Here is a 12,648-nt window from a genome sequence, read left to right as displayed (position 1 = left end):
AGGTTTCATGCTAATAGTTATTTTTGAGTAATTGCCAATAGTGTCCACTGCCTTTAAGCATTTTTCTTTTATGTTTACATCCGACACTCGCCCTCGACGAAATAAAACACAAGACATTTGCTTCATGTGAATCAAACGGAAGCCATGCAGAATGCAATCGTACTTTTGAAGCTGAAGTAATTAATCTTCACGCTGTGACTAAACGATCTCAATAACATAATTCAATTTAATTTGTCCCATCTACTGTATCTTTGGTTTATTTGTCTCGAACAATCTCTCAAATATGCCGAACTCATTTCGTTTTTTTTTACTTGCTTCCTTTTTAAGTACGTGTAACATTATATTTTGTGGGTTTGCTTATATATCTTTCTTGGCTGCTGATGTTTCTCTCACGAGAATGGAAATTAATGACTGTTAGAATTGAATTGCATTGAAACAAAACTCTTACAATGTAAACGAAAAGAAATCACTGGTCACAATATGACGATCTTACGCTGAGTGATTTACCGAAGACATTCATCAACCTACATGCTGGACGCCTGAAGTGCTCTATCTGGCGGGTTCAATGCCCTTGCATTACATCAAGCCATCCACAGTCTTGCAATAAATCAAAACCGTACTCGCGAGAGGAGTGTAGAAGCTCTCGTAATTTTTTTCCAATCAACAACAGCCCTTCTCGAGAGATATAAGTTTCATCTTCATTTTACTGTTGTTTTTTGTTTTTGTGCTCAAACGGATATTGTGAATGCTAAGACGAAAGGGCATGACTTGGTACTTTGAAAACATCAATTGTCAGGGAGTCTTTTTAAAGGTACATGGACCCGTCTGGTAAATTGTCAAAGACCGGTATTCTCACTTGGTGTATCCCAAATGCATAAAATAACAAACCTGTGAAAATTTGGACTCAATTGGTCATCGAAGTTGAAGAAAACACACCATTAAATGGTCATCGAAGTTGAAGAAAACACAACTTTGTGTGCTTTCAGATTGCCTTAAAAAGCGTCAGGCCTGAAGTATTTTAATATTTCAAGAAACCTCTTTCTCAAATACAACTTTACTTCAGAGGGAGCCGTTTCTCACAATGTTTTATATACTATCAACAGCTCTAAGTAAGTTTTTATGCTAACAATTATTTTGAGTGTCCAGTGCCTTTAACATTATTCATGGTTTATAAGCGGCTAAAAGCCGAAATGTACAGTTCATAAAATTTGTGCACATACACAACATGTTGGATACTTCGAAACGTAAACATTCCTTGTTTTAAACGGACTACAGCATCTCTTCTCTTGTCACTTTCTCTTTATAAATGCAACATGAAATGTTGATTCTTTACCACCTCAATTTCCTCTCTCGCCTTTTCCCCCAATACTTGTTTTCCTTGATCCCCCCGAAAGTTATATGGTTCATGGACCTTACAAAAACACACGCAATAAACTGGTTACGGGGGACAGAAGTCGAAGAAAGAACCACGGGAGCTGTACACAGATGATATTATTTAAAATTATGCAAAGTTCATGCAAAAAGCAGTTGAAATCATAAAATGTTGAGATCATTTTGATTTTACTACTGGTTCAACCAACAAGACGGGAAGGCTTGCTTTTTGAGTGTGTTCGTTTACCTTCTTTTAAGAAATTTGACACTTGAAAGTGTCCAATTTCTATGGCAAAGTATCTAGTCTTTCATGACAATAATGGGTTTTGTTTCATTTTTAATATTATTAATACACACAATGTCACATCACAATAAGCGCCAATAACATGATGAATATTGAGAGGAAATGTTTGATTTGGATGTGGGAGGAAAGCCCCACTTGGGAAATTCTGACCGGAATCTTTAAGAGTGCACTGGTACATTTATTTGGGTATGAAGGGAGGAACTAAAACTAAGGCATTTTGCTATTTATTTTTAATCAAGACACAATATAGTAGGTGCGTATACGATATTGAGTGACACTGATAGGTGCAGTATTGCATCAAACTCCCGTTACTTAAAAAAACACCTCGCTTCATTTCATTACGGTGAACGTTCGCAATGGTTAAGCTCCCTCCAGGGTGATATCATGGTGTTATTTTACAACAAGTTGGCTACATCCTGGGTTTCCAGCAAATTGTTGTTACAGGTGTTACATGGTGTTTGTATTGAGCAGTTGGGAGGATGAATAATAACAGCAGTTCTCATCCATAATTAGTCCAGATTGTCATCAGACAATAAAAAGGGAATAAAGGGGTAGCGACTAGATCTGTCACGGCCGTTAACAACCGGCAGGGCCGTTGCCGTGTGATAAAGGCCCGAGTCGAAGGAGGGCCTTTATATCACACTGCAACGACCCTGCAATGTTTTAAACGGCCGTGAAAGGAGTTACTACTCGTTATTCCCATTGATTTCATAAATGCCTTTTTGGTTAAAAGGCGCAATAAATTAAGAAACTCTGTAAAACTCTGTATGTACATATGTACGACGTCCGTGTGTTGCATTCTTACGACTGAGACGCCTATTTCCGACAGTTTCTTGATTCTTTCGTGCGCGTGCGCGTGCGCGTATAGTCTTGATCTAATTTGCAACACGTTCTTTTATTGTCATCAATTTTCAGACTTTTTTACCAACAAACAACTCCACCTTTAACTGTAAACAGTAAAATACATTTTCAGACTAGAAAAGCAAACAACAAGAAAGCCAAGGTTTTGTTTCAGTAATTCTGTTGACTAGAAAGCCAGCAGGCCGTGAAATGCCATTTGCAAGGCGTTGAATTAGACACTTCTTCACTGTCATCTCAGATCAAGCGAAGACGTGTCAAGTTTGAGGTCTGGATACACGCGTGTTCTAATTTCGAAGTTTCAGGTTACTTGATAATGAGGTTAATGTTGAGTTTCTGGCAATCATTTTGGATTACAGTGAAATTACTTCGTCATCAGTTCTAGAATTCCTCTCGCTGCATTCATGAACAGGGATGGCATGTGAGACGAATAGCCAATGAAATTACTTTGAGTCATCTTTCTTTGACTATCATTTCGCCATGTACATATCGTTGAAACCAAGTTGTTACAAATAGTTGTTTAACTGTTTTGTTTCTAAGTTATAACAATAATCGTTGGCAATTATGCTGATTGTCAATCTTCATTCATGAACAAATTAATAAACCTTTTCAAATAGTAGAGAAACGATCTTTAAAAAACAGGGGCTCGGGGCAAGGAACATCATCCTCTCAAAATATACGATAGCTATTAACAAAACATAAAAGGGTGGTGTGCAAAATTCCTTTGCCGCTGCGATATGAAGAAGAACAAGCATTTCAATTTGGGGCAAAGTTACGTCAATATGTTGACATGAAAACAACAATAAATTTCAACCGTAGTTTGGGTCAATATATCCCCATAAATAATGACGCAAAGTCTTTGTATAGACACTGCAAGATGATAAAGGCCCGAGCCGAAGGCGAGAGCCTTATTTATATTACACTGCAACGACCCTGCAAGGTTTTAAACGGCCGTGAAAGAACAAGTTACTACTCGTTATTCCCATTGATTTCATAAATGCCTTTGGTTAAAAGGCGTATTAAATTAAGAAACTCTGTAAAACTTATCCGTTTCCGACGTGCTTGAGCTCTGTATGTACATTTGTACGACGTCCGTGTGTTGCATTCTTATGACTAAGACGCCTATTTCGACAGTTTCTTGATTCTTTCGTGCGCGTGCGCGTATAGTCTAATTGGTGCATAGTCTGGTTCCCAGACCCAAAAATCTCCGACTAGGCTCTGTTGAATTTAGGGTCCGGTATCACCCAAAATCACGTGACCAAACAAGCGGAATTCCTCCTCTTTCGAAGTTATCCGAAATGTTCCGAACGTGTTGTCGTCAACATTCGGACAGTATCGTTGTTGTTCGGTACGGACTCGTAATGTCAGTCCTGTCGGCCGTAGATCCAGGAGTTTTTATGCCAGTTATTGCCAATGCAGGCGTTGTGCCTAAATAAAGCGTTTGCAAAGCGATGCGACAAGTTCAAAATATATAAACCTAGGAAATCGTTCCGGGATCTGGTAAGTTGTTTTCCTTTTTTTTTCAAAAATATTTTTTCAAAGGTGTTTTTACTTGACTGAGTGTTCATTAGACATTGATTGAGGATTAAGTTTCATGATTTTTAAAAGTGGTAAAAATGGGGCAAAATCTGGTGACTAGCTGTCGAAATTATACGTGTTGAACCAGATTGTAATTAATTGACGATCAAAATAATCTCGTAACCCTCCAGGCTGGCGGCCATTGGGAGGAGGGTTACGTTATCGCAACTAGTAGTACGTGCAGACATGGTTTCCCTGGAGATGACCCCCGACCCTGACAAGTTGCGTCATGCTCTATTTTAAACCGTGGGTGATACCTGACCTAAGATTTTTAACAAGAGACGTCAAGGAATCTTTGGTCAGGGAACCAGACTAATTGGTGCAACACGTTCGCGTTCTCGTTCTCAGATGCAGAGTGCTTCTCGATAAGTAAGTTTTTTTTTATAAACATCAATTTTCAGTGACTATTTACCAACATACAACTCCACCTTTAACTGTAAACAGTGCAGCACATTTTCAGGCTAGAAAAGCACACACAAATACAGCCAAGGTTTTGTTTCAGTTTTTAGACTAGAAAGCCAGCAGGCCGTGAAATGCCACTTATAAGGCGTTAAGTTAGACACTTCTTCACTGTCATCTCAGATCAAGCGAAGACGTGTCAAGTTTGAGGTCTGGATACACGCGTGTTCTAATTTCGAAGTTTCAGGTTGCTTGATAATGAGGTTAATGTTGAGTTTCTGGCAATCATTTTGGATTACAGTAAAATTACTTCGTCATCAGTTCTAAAATTCCTCTCGCTGCATTCATGAACAGGGATGGCATGTGAGACGAATAGCCAATGAAATTACTTTGAGTCATCTTTCTTTGACTATCATTTCGCCATGTACAGATCGTTGAAACCAAGTTATTACAAATAGTTGTTTAACTGTTTTGTTTCTAAGTTATAACAATAATCGTTGGCAATTATGCTGATTGTCAATCTTCATTCATGAACAAATTAATAAACCTTTTCAAATAGTAGAGAAACGATCTTTAAAAAATAGGGGCTCGGCAAGGAACATGTATCTCAAAATATACGATAGCTATTAACAAAACATAAAAGGGTGGTGTGCAAAATTCCTTTGCCGCTGCCGTATGAAGAAGAAAAAGCAATTCAATTTGGGGCAAAGTTACGTCAATATGTCGACATGAAAACAACAATAAATTTCAACCGTAGTTTGGGTCAATATATCCCCATAAATAATGACGCAAAGTCTTTGTATAGACACTACAAGATTGAGTTTAGATCCTCGTGTTTATTTGTCTTCAGAGTTGAGCACTGTCCAAAGACGTCATCAGCCATCCTCATGTTTTCTTCATTGTGCTGAATTTTCTTTTACAGAGATTTACGTTTATCCTTCCATCGCTATACACATTCCCCGCCGTCGTGTATAATCTTTGCAGATTCAGTGTTTTTCGTCTAAGAGCTACAAAATAGATTGGACTGTGTGTTCCCAAGCGACTAGATGGATTGTGATTTGCCACAAAGCTGTCTATATTCTGCCCCATCATCGAGAACCGATGTCCCTTAAGACTGCGGTTGTAGACCTTTAGAGTGATGTTTCAATCTTTGTTCAGTCATTCCCTGTTTGTGCGTATTTGCAGTAACTCAAAGCTCCTGACAAAATAACAAATTGGGGAAAAAACTAATCTTCACTTTGGCTTTGTTGAATAAGATGGCTACTTTGCGGTAATGCAAACTGGGAATACGTTGTTTGTTTAAGGAAACAAAATGTTCTTTACAATCATCCAGATATCTTAACAATTCATAAATCTATCTCAAATTGCCAACAACACAAAGTATAGGCGAAACTATTTTCTTTTTGGGGTGGCAATTGCAAGCAGAGAAAGAAATCTTTTGGTGGCGCCTGATCAAACCATTCGTTGGTGTTGTTCTTTCATGGGGGAGGGGAAGGGGCAGATTTTAGGGGGAAGGGTCTGCCCCTCTGGTTACGCGTGTGCGGCACCTAAATGTAGCCCGAGCCCTAAATGTAGCCTGACCTAAATGTAGCCCAAAACATGTACCTAAATGTAGCCTGACCTAAATGTAGCCCCAAACATGTACCTTACATTTAGATACATGTTTGGGGCTACATTAAGGTCAGGCTACATTTAGGTACATGTTTGGGGCTACATTTAGGTCAGGCTACATTTAGGGCTCGGGCTACATTTAGGTGCCGCACAGCAGACTGCGATTCAAGGGTGCATCCTTAACGCAGACTGTTGGAGATGTTACGCTCGGTTTTCCTTATAATTATTTAACCTTTCACCTTTGATGGCGTCATGACTAACGTATGTAAAATAACTGCCAAAACATTGCGTGAATAATGTTTTCAACCTTAAGGTGAAATCTTCATTCTTGAGAATCTCCGTGAAATTCGAAACTTGGCCGACTCAACAGGAGAAGAATGGATGGGGGAAAGGGATCCTTAGGGCCCGAGAACATGGACAGAGCATGGACAGACGGGTTGCCGGAGATTGGATTACAAACACTGAGATACAAGATTGGGAAAGAAGACGCTAGACGAAGAGAGATGTTTTCTTGTAAAGATCCGCTTGTGGATTATTGTGGTGAACAGAACTCCGGTAACAGAACTGATTTTATCATGGGTATAAGGGTTCCATTTTGTATTTATATAGGCCTATGCGTCATGATAAAAAAAAAATCATGCTTAATATCAAAGACTATGATAGTTGGGCTTCGTCAATTGGGTTTATGGCAAATTGCAGGAGACAAACACAATTTTAATTTGTATAATTTTAATTTGTATTATCTATAATATTTTTGGTTTGATTTAATTTTGTGTTTCGATCCACCAATACTCGGGTGCATTAGTCAAACATTTTGACCAGTGAACGTACATCGTTGCGTGCTAGTGCACAACTAAAAACAATCAAATTTTCATCCCCAGCTCACGCTTAATCCACTCATAAACAAAGTGATCGATTGTGGGAAAGAAATATTATTTTCCCCAAAGGGGTCGAGGTTAGAGGTTGATCGCATGGTTGGCCTCCGTGACCCTTTGTATTAATATTTGAAGGATCGACCACTTCATAATTTTTGTCCAAACGAAACGATCCCTAAACCATTTTAATGTCGACTCTGTCAACTTAAAAAAAAAAATCTAAATTATGCGCGGACTGTTGCAGGTTTCTTATCAAGCCGTTTGCTCTTTTAACACTCAATTTAAACAAAAATGAGGAACGCATTTTGTTTTCACGATGTTCAATGTATCTTCTTAATCTTCTCTGTTATCTCTGATACTTTCTTTTCTCTGTGCAGCACAGAAACCAAACGTCATTGTGCCCAAGACGATCAACACACCAAACACTGTATCCTGACCGTGCCAAGATACAGAATATAGACGCTCTCTTTTTAATTAAGAAATTTAGAAGTGCCGTTTATTTGTTTAATTCTAAGAAAGAAATCCTGTGCAAGTGAACGGAGCAGCCTTCCCAAAGGCATTGTCAGAGGGAATTTGGTTGGAATGACGGCCCGCTAGCAATATCCGGAAAGCAACGAAAGAGATCGTACGAGTTGAGATTAATGAACGATGGAGAATGGAATTCAAGGTGAATGCAACATACTTCAGCCTTGATCTTTAGAAAGTCTACGGATGAAACATTTCGACAAGGAGTTGAATTATAGGGAAGAGAAAATGATGGTTTAGACCTACGGGCAAAATAGTCCGACCCAACTCAGTGTTTATGAGCTTTCACGATAAACAAGATGATGAAACTTCCATTTCATCAAAATAGCGCGACCATTCTTCCGTTGCTTCCAAGTTGCCATGTTTTGACCAGGAACTAGCGACCAAATTTTTACTTTCAATAACCGCTTCTATAAATAGAACAATGTCATTGAAATTGTGTTAGTACAATTAACTGATATTTTTCTGGGGCAGAACCTAGAAAGTAACGTTAAAGATCTTGTAGCTACATTATGGTGTTTTTCACGGAGGAAACATTCACTTGAAATATTTTTGCTAGGTTGGCCTATGCTATAATAAAAGTAAAACAATTAGTTTTAGTCTTGCGCTCGCGAGACCAAACCCTATGAAAATACTGTTACTGTTTAAAATACTATAGGTTACATAAGTGGTCTTACTGCAGTAGGCCTATCTGCACTTGCGTCAATTACCTTGGCCTTTGACAATTACCGAATGTGTTAATGTGCTACTTGAGATAATTTGACTACTTGAGATAATTTTCAAAATGTAATTTGTTGCTTCAACGTTTCCAATAGAGAATAGTCTTGATTAGCGACGCTCATTTTGTTGACGTAGTAGCCGCCACACGAATTACTGTCCGCCTAACGAATTACTGGAGAAGAGATATCTGTATCACAAAAACAGGGTCCCGAATCAAGACTACAAAATACAGAGGGAGAGACACATTTTCCTACAGGCATAATTATAGAATTATTACTCTATTCTACAGGCGTTTGTACCCAGCTCAATGAGAAAAAAACATAAAACCTTGCATTATTTATGGAAACTTCACCGATCGATATTGATTCTTGATAAAAAATCAAGGGGCGCACATCTCTATCTTATTCACCGTTATTTATTTATTTAAAGGCTTGATTTCTTTTTACATCTAAAAATACATGTGTTTGTGTCAGAGTTTGTGACAATTGTTTCAAAATTGGTATACATAAGCTCCTTCATAATAGCAACGTATCCGTGCAGTCTTAGCTTGATGAGGTCATCATGTGTCAGGTGGTATTGCTTTAAAGGTGCACTTTTCAAAGCTGTGTGTATGCCAAACCAATGTTCGACTGAGGTGAAACTTGAGTACAAATCTTGAGAACAAAGCAAGGTGGAATATTTTTTTACACCAGGTTTTTACTCCCGGAAACCGAACACCTAGAGTTTGTTTTAAAAACAAACTCTAAATTTCTAGTTTATTTAAATGCTTGATTTCTCTTTACGCGCGGTACCTTTGACACAAAATACAAATTTCTCATTATTGTTGTGGTATATAAATCTTGCTTGACAGGACTCTGTCCTGGAATGCACAAGTTCGCTCCTTTTTGTAAACAATGTGACTTTCTGGTTTAATTGAGGTGTTTTTCCAAACTCTTACCTTTTTCGCGAGCTACACTTGCTCATCGTGAGTCCATGTGATCTAAACGAACATCCCCGCTTGGACAGTCAACCGTGCATGACACATTTACATTCTGCTTACGCAGTTCAACTGCAAAATCACACGAGCGCTGTTATTAGCTGCTTTCAGTTGCAGATTCTAAATTGACAAGAGTGTGTATATAGTTGGGGCGATTTGGAGTGAACGCTGCCCCTCAGGTACAGTGAAGCAGGTGACATCATCGTACCTTGACGACTGACTTGTCCATGCCCAGCGGTAGTACAAGATGAACATGTACAACAAACATAAGCTTTTTTTGTGCGAGTGTCCCCTGTTTCTATGTATGTACATAATGCTGGTACCGCCTGAGTATTTATTCACCTGATATGAGGTTACGCACGAATTGAGACTGCACCATGGCAACAAAAACTTCTGCAGGGCTTTTGTCATCCCCTTTGAAGAGAGAAAAATGTGAACTTTGACTTCACTTTACAGGAAAGCAATAATAATCTACTCGATCAATCTGCGTGAATGTTCAATTTCGAATCAACGCATCAGTACTATAATAATTTACCGTCTAGTAGTTTGGAAATTAAATGGTTAAACGTGAAAACATTAGTTTCGTGTATACTTGAAGAGAATTACACTAAATCTTAATGCCATTCATTGCCCACTTCAGGGAACGATGACGGCTAAAAAAAAAAGGACTTCGCTTCGGTTAAGACTTCGCTTAAAAGAGTACTCAGTGATGGGACGGGGTGTATTGGTGGCTAGCGGACATAAACCCGCACATGTGATAGTTTGTATTAGTACGAAAACAAACTAGATAGTTAATTATTAGGCAAATCGTGTCACCATTCTGCAATAACGACGGAATGCTGCCATGTTTTTAAAAGCTGTTTGAAAGAGCCGACACAGTCACCCCCACTCTACCCCAATCAACAATAACGGCAGTTTTTACTTGCGCACATCTTGACGTCATCCGCTCAAATCGAATACTGGTTCAATGATTTTACCCGAACCGGAACTTCAGTCGCAATGAGATACCTACACAGTTATAAAACATTTTGATGTAGGCCTAAGGAGTCTATTACTGAAAAAAGTTTTGAAATCGTCTGTGTATTTCTTGAGATATGGTGCCGTACGCGTCCAAAACAGTTATATATATGTATTACCCGGTAATGTACCGACTGTTACTCATTAAAGGAACACATTGTCTTGGATCGGTCGAGTTGGTTTTTGAAAAGCGTTTGTAACCGTTTTTTATAAAATGCATATGGGTAGAAAGATGTTGTAAAAGTAGAATACAATGATCCACACAAACATGCCTCAAAATTGCGTGGTTTTCCTTTTACGTCGGCCATTTATGGGGGTCAAAATTTTTACTCCCATAAATGGCCGACCGTGTTGGTTCGCACAGTAGAAGGAAAACCATGCAATTTCGAGGCAAACTTGTGTGGATCATTGTATTCTACTTTTAAAACATCTTTCCAACCATATGCATTATATAAAAAACGGTTACAAACGCTTTTGTTTTGACCAACTCGTCCGATCCAAGGCAACGTGTTCCTTTAATTTGCCAAACTCGGACGATGCGATTTTTTTACAGTCCGTTTCTCATTTGAAATAAAAGCGATATTGCGAGAGCTTTGAAACTAAAGAGCGTGGACTGTGTTCTGAGACGAACATTAGCTAATTGATCATTGTTTTTAATTAATTTATCTTTTGTTTACTGATTGTTTTATTGAGTTGTCAATGGTTGCCATGGCGACATAAACATTCAATAAAATCCACCATCTCATCTTAAGGCTCCACCCAACCCATACCCAGATGTTGATCAACTCCAGATGTTTGGCATCAACTTAAAGATGACAACTAGAGGTTAAAATCACTCCCACACGGCAATCCTTAAATTACACAAGAAATTCTTCACATTGCATCCCGTCTTCAGTTTTCACATCTACACCGTCCACAGTAAGAACAAAGTGAAAAGGGTTTAAAGCCACTGGACACGTTTGGTATTTGTCAAAGACCGGTATTCTCACTAGGTGTATCCCAAAATATGCATAAATTAAAACGTCTGTGAAAATTTGAAATAAATTATTTTGGGGGGTCATCGAATTTGGAAGAGAACAATGAAAGTAAACACAGTCACCCTGTTGCAATACTTTGTGTGTTTTCAGATACAATACAAAAGGCTTCAGCTGAAGTCGTTTACTATTTGAGTGAGAAATGGCCTCTATCTCAGAACTACGTTACTTCAGAGAGAGCCGTTTCTCACAATGTTTTATACCACCAACAGCTCTCCGTTGCTCGTTACCAAGTAAGTTGTTACGCTTACATTTGTTTTTAGTAAATTAAAAGTATTGCCTTTTAAGACGACCTCATCCCCAAGTCCAACATTCATGACTCGAACCCCCTACCGCTTGAGCTATATCCAGCCGCAATATATCTAAAATATAATAACAGCTGCGAGGTCGGCATCCATGTATACCGTCATTGGCAATAATTCATGATGTTGCTGAAAGGAACCACATGAGATATCAATGATAGATTGGAGGGGGAGGGGGGAGCAACCAGCATGGCAGTCTATTTTGGTCAACCTAAATACACAAAGCCAGGGAGTCAGAATGTACTTTTGGTCTATTTTTAGGACACACGGACAGGGAATTTCTTGTAGTGTTTGTGTAATGTCTACGATAGTTTGTGCGATGTACTCCCTCCCGGAGTTTTACTCCTTGTTAAATTTCGAGGCAACGCGAATTTGAAAATGTCATTTTGAAATACAATGTTGTCCAAGTGTTAAAAATACCACGTTAAGGTCAAGTTAATAAATTTTAATTTGATATCAATTTTTATTACTATCTGTCTTCCCTGTCTAATTAATTGTGTGTTAGTGATGTTGCTGGTACAGACAATATTGTAGTAGTTAAATTACTTTAATTATACTCAAAAGTATAATAATAAAGTACAGACAATTGTAGTAGTTAAATTACTTTAATTATACTCAAAAGTATATTATAATAACTCTCCGAGTTATTCATAATAAAAGCTTCTATATCATATTTTGTGAACGTTTGGCACGACTGTAGAGGGGACACCGTGCTCACTCCACTTCCATCGTATAATAACTATTCATTCTGAATCGTTCAAAATAAAGGCTTAAGAACGTTTCACAACGTTCTTGTGAGTTTAGAGCAAACAAAGTAGGGTTTTTGAAACAATCAGTCGACCTACACAAGTCTACACAGTGTTTTCACCTTTGTAGAAGAATTGTTGTAGTTTTTGTTAAAGGCGGTGGACACTATTGGTAATTGTCAAAGACTAGCCTTCACTGTTGGTGTATCTTAACATAAGCATCAAATAACAAACCTGTGAAAATTTGAGCTCAATCGGTCATCGAACTTGCGAGATAATAATGAAAGAAAAAACACCCTTGTCACACGAAGTTGTGTGCGTTTAGATGGTTG

At 38.3% G+C, this 12,648-nt stretch overlaps 1 protein-coding gene across 2 annotated transcripts in view; it reads right to left on the bottom strand.

The window, feature by feature from the left end:
- Nucleotides 1-9,262, bottom strand: part of LOC139954157 (uncharacterized) — a 51,414-nt gene extending 42,152 nt beyond the window's left edge. The window contains exon 1 of one of the 2 annotated variants that reach the window (XM_071953850.1): nt 9,179-9,262. The gene's annotated coding sequence lies outside the window, so the exon portion shown is untranslated. Of the gene's footprint in view, nt 1-8,231; nt 8,323-9,178 lie in introns of those variants that run through there. The other variant, XM_071953852.1, reaches the window with a different exon arrangement.
- Between the last annotated feature and the right edge of the window lie 3,386 nt (nt 9,263-12,648).

This window comes from Asterias amurensis, chromosome 2, assembly GCF_032118995.1.
Source record: "Asterias amurensis chromosome 2, ASM3211899v1".
NCBI classification, from domain to species: Eukaryota; Metazoa; Echinodermata; class Asteroidea; order Forcipulatida; family Asteriidae; genus Asterias; species Asterias amurensis.
Note: the sequence above shows the minus strand (reverse complement) of the source record. Positions and strands in the feature narration are given on the sequence as shown.